Below are 11,590 nucleotides of genomic sequence, written 5' to 3'. Positions count from 1 at the left end.
GATTTTTCAGATCTTAATCCTATTAGTTGCTATACATTTTTTACCCTCAAAATGGCGGAGGCAGGAATGTTTTCCAGGTGTGGCGGGTTTATAAAGGTCAAACATATATAATGTAACTATCAACTATACAAGAACGCACTATTACATAACGCTATACGAGCAAGAGGATGCGCTAACGCGCAACAGCTTTCTAGAACTAGGAACTACGGCATGTTTATCTAAATATGTTATTACTGTGTGATTAAGAAATATAACAGAAATCCAAAAGTAAAACATCGGCACTTAAAATACCTCACTAAATGAAGATTACATAGATTATTTTTTTTGCGAGAAGATTACGTAAATGATTGACCACCAATTTATCATCTATGTTAACTAGACCAACCTAGAGATGATCTGCAGAACATAGACACATAGGTAAACCATGAATTAGCAACCTAGAGATCGAGTCATAGGAAGTACTTGAATTTGAGAGTATATTTTTATTCAAGATGTTGGAACAAATACATACCCATAATAAAGCTTTATTTGGGAACAGACCTTGGCAATGGCATTCTTCTATTTTTCTTTTCAAATTTTATCTTAATTTCAGCAAGATCAAGTCCTAAGCCTCGATCAATGTAAAATACCTTTCATCACGTATTTGCTCTTCTTCTTTGGTGCCATCGTTGCACTTGCAGCGTCCGCCGGCCGCGTCAAGTCGTCACGCTCACGCCACGCCGCCGTTCGCCGGCCAGCCACCGCTCGAGTCGTCGCGCTGCCGTCCGCCGGCCACCCCGTACGCGTCGAGTTTTCGCGGCGCTGCCTTTGTACACTCTACGCCCTGATCGGATTCGAATACGAAGAGGTGGATGACGGAGCAGACGAGCAGTCGTGGAGTCGGTCTCTATTCCATCTTGTCCGTCATTAGCTACCTCCGTTCTGGACTTCTGTTAATTGAGGCCCATGAAGGGGAGCCTAGCAGGCCACAAGCGCATCACCAGAAGGTCCAGAAGGCCACAACCAACAGAGTACAGTGTCATACTAGTTGGCTTTGTATTGGCGTATGTATTTTATGTATTTACTGGTAAATATAATACATATATTTTGTATTTTATACAAGTTTATGTATGGCGACAGCCAAGGCTTGCCAAATACCTGCCTCCGCCCTGCCCTCAAGCTAAGTTGAAATTATTTTTTTTTATAAATTATAATTATAAAGTTAAAAGCACATGATATATGTCTCAATATGCAATCAGAGCTTGAATTATTTTTATTTGTAATTTATTGTACATGTCTCAATGGTTAAGCAAGGTATTGCCCTGTTGGCTTGGATGATAAGCCATGACTGAAAGTACTGTTGATTGATTTGTTGTGAGAGAAAAATACTGTTCGTTGACTGAAAAAGCACGACTTATAAGTCAAGCGAACATTGCTTATGAGGAAATGCTTTTTGCCGTTTGCATGGAAAGTTCCATGGTGCTTCATGCTGCGGTTTGCAGGGATTTGTCTTTGGTTTGCATCACTCGTTTCATATTTGGCTCAGTTTAAAATTCCAGGAGACCATATAAGATTAAATAATTCTAGGGACGGAACAAAAAAGGTAGAGCATGATTTTTTTTAAAAAATATGAAAGTAGTTTCATATTTTTTTGAACTAAAATAAAATTTCTATGAGTTTTCTCATATTAATTAGGTTTTAGCATTTTAACAATATATATTTATTTAAAAAAAAATTGGATAATTTTTTGAAAGATTATTTTTATAATTTTTTAATAACGCTATACGAGCAACTATGCAAGGACGTACTATTACATAACGCTATACGAGCAAGAGGATGCGCTAACGCGCAACTGCTTTCTAGCTAGAGCGAGGAACTGCAGCATGTTTATCTAAATATGTTATTACTTTGCGATTAAGAAATATAACAGAAATCCAAAAGTAAAACATCGGCAATTAAAATACATCACTAAATGAAGATTACATAGATGATTTTTTTTTTCGAGAAGATTAGGTAAATGATTGACCACCAATTTATCATCTACGTTAACTAGACCAACCTAGAGATGATCTGCAAAACATAGACACATAGGTAACCCACACTGGTAGAGAACAGAGCTTTATTCTCAGTGGGGAACTCCCTCTAGTCCCGGTTCCCCACCCGGGAGTAAGCATCCGGGACTAAAGGGGTTCTTTAGTCCCGGGTCAAGAACCGGGACTAAAGGAGGACCTTTAGTCCCGGTGGGTAACACCAACCGGGACTAAAGGTGCTTCCTAACATGCCACGATGGCCGGTACCTTTAGTCCCGGTTGGTAATACGAACCGAGACTAAAGTTTTTTTTCTTTTTTCTTTTCTTTTTATTTTTTTGTTTTCTTTTGAAAATAGGTTTTCGAAGTCGTATTGTACGTTGTTAATTATACATTTATACGCGCGTATAGTACGTTTCGGTTCAAGCACAATGAACGTATTAAATCACACAATACAAGCATAGAAATATATATATATATATATATATATATATATATATGCATGCATGCATCATATATATATTTACATGCATGCATGCATATGTGTATTTTACATTATATTATTTCATGTGCATATATTACAAAAAGATTGCATTACAGTTGTTGTGATATGACAAGTTTTCTCTCATCCTCTAGCTTAGCTTCCATGGCAGTGTTGGGTCGAAGTAGAACTCGCCCTTGGAATCGATGACCTGCTCATTAAAAAATCCGGCTATAGACTCTTGAATTGCTTTGATTTGGTTTTGCCGTATGACCTTTTCCTCCAACCATCGAGTCTACAGGTTTGAATTAAAGGAAAATAAATTAATATATGTACATATATATATAAAGACATAGTAACACAATCAATAATAATAATTAAATGAATATATAGTGTATTTTTAACGTACTTTTAGTCTCTCTGTAGGAGTTCTTTGGGAGACCACCTTAATAAACTTGCAAACATAGTAACCACAGTAGTTGTTCCCCTGTTCCTGCCTCAGACACCACTTTACGAGAAAAAGGTTTATCATCCAATCTGGTAATCCGGTGAAAGCTATATGTTTAATTAATAAAGATGATGCGATTTAGGGGACTTACTTTCAAAGGGATTATATTCAGTGGCGCTTTGCATTTTCCCATGTGTTACTTCTCAATAAAGGTTTTCCAAACACTGTCCAATAAAAAATTTGTCACGTCATCAGATATAGTTAATCATCATGTTTGTGTGTATATATAGTTGCTAGAGATACCAAAATTACCTCTGGATAATATCTATCATATCTTGGTAGTCTTGTTGTGGTTTTCTCATCGAGTCATAGATTATCAAGTGACTTTTTACTAGATCGATGTTCATCAATATCCAGTGATTGCTGTATGTGTTTATAGGATATAACGCATAACACTCATTAATTAACTAGAATCAACATATGAGCCATTAAGGATGATCGACATTATTAACACTCACTTGAAGTTGTAGGGAAAGAGTATATCCTTCTTGTGGCGTTGGTTCACTAAGAAGTTCATGAGGTTACTCTCTGACTCAGACTTTCAATTAGTCTTTGGAGTAACTGGATCTTTGAATACTATATGGGGATCAACAAAACCAATTTCATTGCAGCCTTCCTTTCTGAGCTCTGTCATTGTAAATCTGCATATATATAGTACTTGTTAGGATAATTTATATGCATATACACACATATGATGAGTTTAATAATAGATCAAAAGAATTATTACTTACAGGCAATAGCAGTTAATGATAACTTTGTCCAGAGAGGTTAGGTGGCATAGTTGATGAAATTCTGCAAAGTCAACATACATAACATCATCGCCACGGAACCAATGTTCGTCTCTAATTCTGACACCAATGCAGAAGTCTCCACCGGTAGACGCCTGCATGTACCACTTGTTTAGCAGGTACATTTGCGTCCCCAGATCAGATAAGGCTTGAGGATTGTATAGACTCTGGCCTAGTACAAATTTTTTCTTCCAAATATCAACCTCCGCCGCACTCTCAATGTTTCCATCACCAAACATCTGGTAAAGGTCGAGATCAGTCTCATCAATAAATTCACCAAGGTGATCTAAATCGACATCTGGAGGTATGTTTGCCTGATGCATTAATCCTAAATTCGTACCATATTCATTACCAACAACTAGCGGGGGGACTGATTGGTGCGCTTGTTGTCCGAGTTGGGCAACTCCTTTCCCTGCCCGCTTCTTTTTCTGTGCCGCCTCAATTGACTTGGTGAGAGTGCGATCATAGTCCGATAACGTTGATTTGGATGGCTTACGAGATTCCCGCTGTTATTGCTGGTAAGAAGCCACCCTTTTTCTTAGAATATCTGGAGCTACAAAGAAGTACGGTTTCTCCGGGTTTCTCCTTGCTTATTGATTCTTTTTAAGTTTGTCATAGAATCTAGACATATCTTTTTTATATGCATCAGTTCCTTCTTCCTTCTCTTCAGATATTATTTTGGGGATAGCCCTTGGTTTCACGGTGGCTTTCTTTGCCGGCGGGGACTGATTCTTCGTTTTGCGGGGCTGGCCTCTTGCTAGGCTTCTTAGTAGGCGGGGGCCGGGGAGGTGTTGGAGACCTCCTTGGAGGTGTTGGCAGCGGCGTTGGAGACCTCCTTGGAGGTGGCGGCTGCAGCGTTGGAGACCTCCTTAGAGATGGTGTGGATGCAGCCTCGCCTTCCAACACAATGTCATCGTACAGAGCACTATGATGATCTGGCGATTGAACAATTGGATTTAGGTTGGGGGAGGATCTGCTACAAAAAAAGGAATGACATATTATTATGAGCAGATTGTTAATTATTTAAGCCAATACAAATTAATGATGTAGTGTTTTCATCCGCACGTACCTATGGTGAGGTAGTTCAGGAGGAGGTGGAACCGACATCCTAGGAATGATGATGTAGCGCTTGCGCCATAGAATGAATGTCTTCTCCGCTTCTCCTAGAGTCTTCTCGCCATCACCTCCAGGAATGTCAAGAGGCAAATCACTAAAACCTTTTTTAGCTTTATCTACCGAGATTGTAGCATATCCTTCTTGGATTATATTCCCATGAATCCTTGGTGTCTTGGTTCGGTCGATAGGATTACCGATAGCCACCTTGATTGTGGAATTCCCCTTCGAAATATGTAGCTCACACGATGTACAAGGTTCAGTGACGTCATCCACAGGGAAGCGCAGTCCTGTGTCCCCTTGATTTGGTATCTCCGTGGAAGCGCAGCTGCTTTTCAACTGAACAGATTGGCTAATGTTGATTCCTGGCTCTGATGCCTGCTTGCTTGCACTCACTGCTATTTGCACTTGCCTTCTGATTTCCTCCTGCATTCTCGCTTCAAGGTTTTTTCCCGCTCCTGTGCTTCATGCACCGCTTCCTCCAACCTCTGGAGCTGCTGTGCCTCTTCTTCCTTCTTTCTCTGGCGGCTTCTGTAGGAAGGTCTGTCTTGAGGGAATCCATGCTCCCACGAGACACTTCCTTTGCCTCTAGTTCGGCCACCATGTTCAATAGTCCCGATGACGTATGTCAGCTCATCCTTCTCTTTGTTGTGCCTGAACGCACCACTAGCAGTAGCTCTCTGAGCATAAAATAATCTTTCTACTGCTTCTTGCAGTCTTGCGCCATAAACGCACTTCCTTGTCTCCTGGTCCAGTGTTCCCCCATGAGCGAAAAACCAATTCTTTGCACGTTCTCCCCACTCGAGTGATTCTGGTGTGATACCCTTGGCAAGAAGGTCTGCTTCCATTTTGTTCCACTTCTTAATGGCAGTCAGGTAGCCACCTGATCCCAAGTTATGGTGGTATGTCTTCTGTTGGGCATTACGTTGGTTCTTTATCACCTAACTCACACCCTCTTCCAAAGTCTTGTACTGTACAAACTCATCCCAATAGGGCCTCTGCTTTAAGATTGGGCCTGGGACAGTAAAATATGGTGGTATGTTCTTCTTGACATACGTCATGTATAGGTGTTTCTTCCAAGTCTGAAACTGGGTGGCCATCTTCTTCATTGCCCAATCCCTAACTCGCTCCTTTAATTCATCACCATCTATTATATCATCATAACCATCTGTTTGGAGCGTGAAATGTACCAAGACATCTTTCCAAATTAACGTCTTATCACGATCGGAGACAAAACTGATATGAGGAGCATTGGTCTTCTTCTTCCATTCGCGGGTACTGATCGGGTGCCGGTCCCGTACAAGGTAACCACAGTGGTGCACGAATTTCATTTTATTCGGCCCCCCGGTTCTCCTGTATCCACATTGAACTCCGAGATGATGAAGCAGCCCTCCAATGGCTTTTTGGGACCTCAAACATTTTTACTCTTCGTTGTAGTTGTTGATGTCGATCCAGAGGGCTACAAAACATAAACATTATTTTTAATGTCATGAGCACACATAAGACATATGATAATATATATAGCTAATAATAAAAAATATATACTTGGCCAATATGTTGTTGCTCATTTTGTTCAAGAGCTAAGTACTGACTCCCGTCATCTGCATCCTCTTGCACATTATTTTTAGCACCATCATCGCTGGCAACTTGAGTGCCAGTGTTGATCAAATTCATCATCAACTCCTCCTCATCCATGTTTCTCGGGTCGGCCATCTAGCTTCAAAAAACAAAACCAATATATAGTACGTCAAATCTTTGCTTACATGCATAAAATCTTCCACCGTATAAACCCTAAACCCTAAACGAGTAGGTTTTGATGGGTGAAGGTTGGTTTGTATGATAAGAAGAATCAGGAAGCGAGTAGGTTTTGGTGACGATCCCGCCTAAAACAAAAGGGGGGCGTCGCTACGCATTAGGTTTTATTAAACGGAAAATAGCGAGCCTCGCCTGAAAGAAAGGGGGCATCGTTGCACGTCAAGTTTCTGAGAACAATAAACGATGAGCCTCGCCTAAAAGAAAAGGGGGGCGTTCCTGCAAACCAAAGTGACAACAAAATCACCTAAATGATTGGAACCCTCGAAGAGGTTCACAACAACACGCCAAATTTACAACAAATACAACAACACACGTTACATCGAACGAGGGTGAACGAGGGCGACGGTGCTCCACCGTATAAACCCTAAACCCTAGGGCGAACGAGGGCGGCGGTGCTCCGCCGTATAAACCCTAAACCCTAGGGCAAACGAGGGCGGCGGTGCTCCGCCGTATAAACCCTAGGGCGAACGACGACGGTGGTGCTCCGCCGTACACATAGAAACGCATGGCGCTTATACATAGAAACGCATGGAGCTTATAGATGGCGCGTATACACTGGAATTTTTTTCGATCTGTTCCTTTGGCACTTTCTTTCTTATAATAGTTAGCGCGACAGAGAATAATGCCCGTCTGAACACCGTGTGCGACGTGCCATGAAAATTAGCTAAGTATACGTTTGGGTTTGTGATCGATACACACATTTGTTGACGTACGTACGTATGCAAGTGACAACCAACAAAGTTTCGCTACTGTATCAAAGCATGCACGTAGGAATAAAAGAAAACGTGAACAACATGTACGTACGGTTACCATGATCGTTGCCTAAAACATATGTACGTAGTGTTTCATGCATGGAGATCGATGGAATAGGATCAAGCACGCACAGCTAGCGTACCTCGAGGTGACCGGTGGTGTGGCCACGCGTCTGGCCGGGGCGAGGGTACCGGTGGTGTGGCCGCGCGTCTGGCCGAGGCAAGGGTACCGGCGCTGTGTGGCCGCGCGCACGCGTCTGGCCAGGGCGGCGGTGTGGCACGCGCCTTGTGTCTGGCTGGGGCGGCCAGGCAGCAGCTGGCGCCGCGCGCGAGGTCGTCGGCATGCGGGGTGGCATGGGGACCGCGGACGCGCGCGAGGCGGTGGCGACGACCGACGTCGGGCGGGGTGGCGGCGCGGCGTCCTCGGTGTGGCGGGCCGAGTGGCGTGGGCACAGGAGAGGAATTGGCGAAGAATGCAAGGAAGAAGATGGCACTGGTATATATATGCCATATGCCTTTACTCCCGGTGCCATCCCACCACCGGGAGTAAAGGTCCTTTACTCCCGGTGCGTGTTACCAACCGGGAGTAAAGATATACCTTTACTCCCGGTTGGCAACACGCACCGGGACCGGGAGTAAAGGTTTTTTGGTGGGCCACGAAACTGCAGCCCACCTTTACTCCCGGGTGGGCTTCCAACCCGGGACTAAAGGTGGGCTGCAGTTTTGTTTCCCGCGTGTTTTAAGCAATAGTCTTGTTACATACAATAGAAATGCAATAGTTTTTGTTAAATACATAGTAAATTAAATAAAAGGCATAAAATTATTTTGTTAAAAATATGGATTTTCTTTATCTTTATTGCACATAGGAAAAATCAATAACCTAACTTTTTTTATTTTTTGTTACAATTATAAAACATAATGTAACTAATATTTATTATTTCGTTAATGCAAAAATGTAGTGTTTAATTAAAATTATTAAAACTATTGGTTTTGGACAGGAAATTTGTTTTCACATCATTTTAATGTTAATATTTTAATTTTTCATCACTCAATATCCTAATTTACCTTTTTGAGAGAGAAATCCCACCAAATCAAACATTGATTTAATTTGAAACATGACATAATAAACATCTGAATTCACAATTATTACATAATATCTCAAACACACACTACATTAAATCACTATATCATCAAGTGGGCACAGCAGTGAACTTCTTCTTTACGTATGTCCCTTGGTTATGATCGCGTCATAACCATGGAGTGTGCTCATCATTTACCAAGATGCTAGGGTCTTTGTTACTTTGAATGGTGGAATTCAGTCATCCTTTTCATAATCTTCTGACATGTCCGACTTGTCCTCAATTCCCACGATGGCTCTTTTCCCTGAAAGAACTATGTGGCACTTTGGCTCTTTGGTTGAGTCATTATCGTTTTTCCCTCTTTTTGGTTTGGTAGACATATCATTGACATAGAACACCTGATTCACATCCTTGGCAAGGACGAATGGTTCGTCTTTGTATCCAATATTACTAAGGTCTACTATTGTCATTCCATACTCGTTGTCTACTGTTACCCCGTCTCCGGTCACCTTGACCCATTGGCACTTGAACAATGGGATCTTCAAAGTAGGTGCATATTCTAGTTCCCATATTTCATCTATGCGTCCATAATATGTCTGCTTATTCCCATTTGGGTCTGTGGCATCTATGCGGACACCACTGTTTTGGTTGGTACTCCTTTTATCTTGGGCTACTGTGTAGAATATGTTCCCATTTATCTTGTACCCTTTGTATGTGACGATATGCCATGATGGTTGCATAGCCAATAAATACAGTTGCTCATGGATGCTCTCATCACCTTGACATTTTTTTCGCAACCAACCGCCGAAAGTTTCCATGTGCTTACGCGTAATCCAAGCTTCAGTCTTCCCTAAAAACTCGGATCGTAAGAGATCCTTGTGTGTCTCAATATACGGATCTACCAAAGAGGAGTTCTGTAGAACTGTGTAGTGCGCTTTATTGAAATAATCATCATCCATACCAATATATGTTTTCCTCCCTGGTGTCCCCTTTCTACTTAGTCTCCCCTCATGTCTCGATTTAGGAACACCAATCGAGTCAAGGTCAGGAATAAAGTCAACACAGAACTCAATGACCTCTTCTGTTCCATAGCCCTTGGCAATGCTTCCTTCTGGGCGAGCACGGTTGTGAACATATTTCTTCAGGACTCCTATGAATCTCTCTAAGGGGAACATGTTGTGTAGGAACACAGGACCGAGAATGAAAATCTCTTTGACTAGGTGAACTAAGAGGTGTGTCATGATATCAAAGAAGAAAGGAGGGAACACCAACTCAAAGCTGACGAGACATTGAACCACATCATTCTGTAGTTTAGCTAGATCAGTTGGATCAATTGCCTTCTGAGAAATTGCATTGAGGAATGCACATAGCTTCACAGTGGCTAGACGTACATTTGGAGGTAGAATTCCTCTTAATGCAACTAGAAGTAATTGCGTCATGAGAACGTGACATTCATGGGACTTTAAGTTACAGAATTTCTTCTTTGGCATATTTATAATACCCTTTATATTTGAGGAGAATCCAGATGGTACCTTGATGTTGTTTAAGCATTCAAACATGATTTCCTTCTCCTCTTTGCTTAGAGTGTAGCTGGCAGGACGTAAGTAATGGCGTCCATCATCTGTCTTCTCTAGATGTAGGTTGTCTCTTTCTCTCAAACAACGTAGGTCCTGTCGTGCTTCAAATGTGTCCTTAGGCTTTCCATACACACCCATGAAGCCTAGCAGGTTCACACAAAGATTCTTCGTCAGGTGCATCATGTTGATTGAACTACGGACCTCTAGGACTTGCCAATAGGGTAGGTCCTAAAATATGGATTTTTTCTTCCACATGGGTGTGTGACCATTAGCGTCATTCGGAATAGGTTAGCTGCCATGTCCTTTTCCAAAGACGACTTTCACATCATTGACCATATCGAGTACATCCTCACCGGTTTGGTTGTGAGGCTTGGTCAGGTGGTCTGCCTTTCCTTTAAAATGCTTGCCTTTCTTTCTTACAGGGTGATTTGCAGGAAGAAATCGACGATGGCCAAGGTACACGACCTTTCGACATTTTTTCAAGAATACACCTCTAATATCACCGAAGCAGTGTGTGCATGCATTATATCCCTTGTTTGACTGTCCTGAAAGATTACTTAGAGTAGGTCAATCATTGATTGTTACGAACAACAATGCTCGCAGATCAAAGTGTTCCTGTTTGTACTCATCCCACACACGTACACCTTCTTTATTCCACAAAATGAGAAGTTCATCAATAAGTGGTCTCAGGTACACATCGATGTCATTGCCAGGTTGCTTCGGGCCTTGGATGAGCACAGGCATCATAATGAACTTCCGCTTCATGCATAACCAAGGAGGAATGTTGTAGATACTTAGAGTAACAGACCAAGTGCTATGACTACTGTTCTGCTCTCCAAAAGGATTGATACCATCTGTACCTAAAGCAAACCTTAAGTTTCTTGCGTCATTTGCAAACTCTGGGAATTCTCTGTCGATTGCTCTCCACTGGGACCCATCAGCAGGGTGTCTCAACATATTGTCTACCTTACGGTCTTCTTTGTGCCATCGCAACAATTTTGCATGTTCTTTGTTTCTGAACAGACGTTTTAAGCGTGGTATTATAGGAGCATACCACATAACCTTGGCAGGGATTTTCTTCCGCGGACGTTCGCCCTCAACATCACCAGGGTCATCTCGCCTGATCTTATACCGCGATGCATGGCATACCAGGCATGCATCCAATTTCTCGTACTCTTTGCCATGGTATAGGATGTAGTCATTAGGACATGCATGTATCTTCTCGATTTCTAGCCCCATAGGACAGACAACTTGTTTTGCTTCGTATGTAGTGGCGGGCAATTCATTGTCCTTCAGAAACATCTTCTTTTGGATTTTTAGTAACTCTCCAAATCCCTTGTCAGATACACCATTCTTTGCCTTCCATTGCAGCAATTCTAGTGTGGTTCCCAACTTTTTCTGCCCTGCATCACAAGTTGGGTACAACAATTTCTTGTGATCTTCTAGCATCCGCTCGAACTTGATCTTCTC

The sequence above is a fragment of the Miscanthus floridulus genome, chromosome 5, assembly GCF_019320115.1.
Source record: "Miscanthus floridulus cultivar M001 chromosome 5, ASM1932011v1, whole genome shotgun sequence".
Taxonomy (NCBI): Eukaryota; Viridiplantae; Streptophyta; class Magnoliopsida; order Poales; family Poaceae; genus Miscanthus; species Miscanthus floridulus.
Note: the sequence above shows the minus strand (reverse complement) of the source record.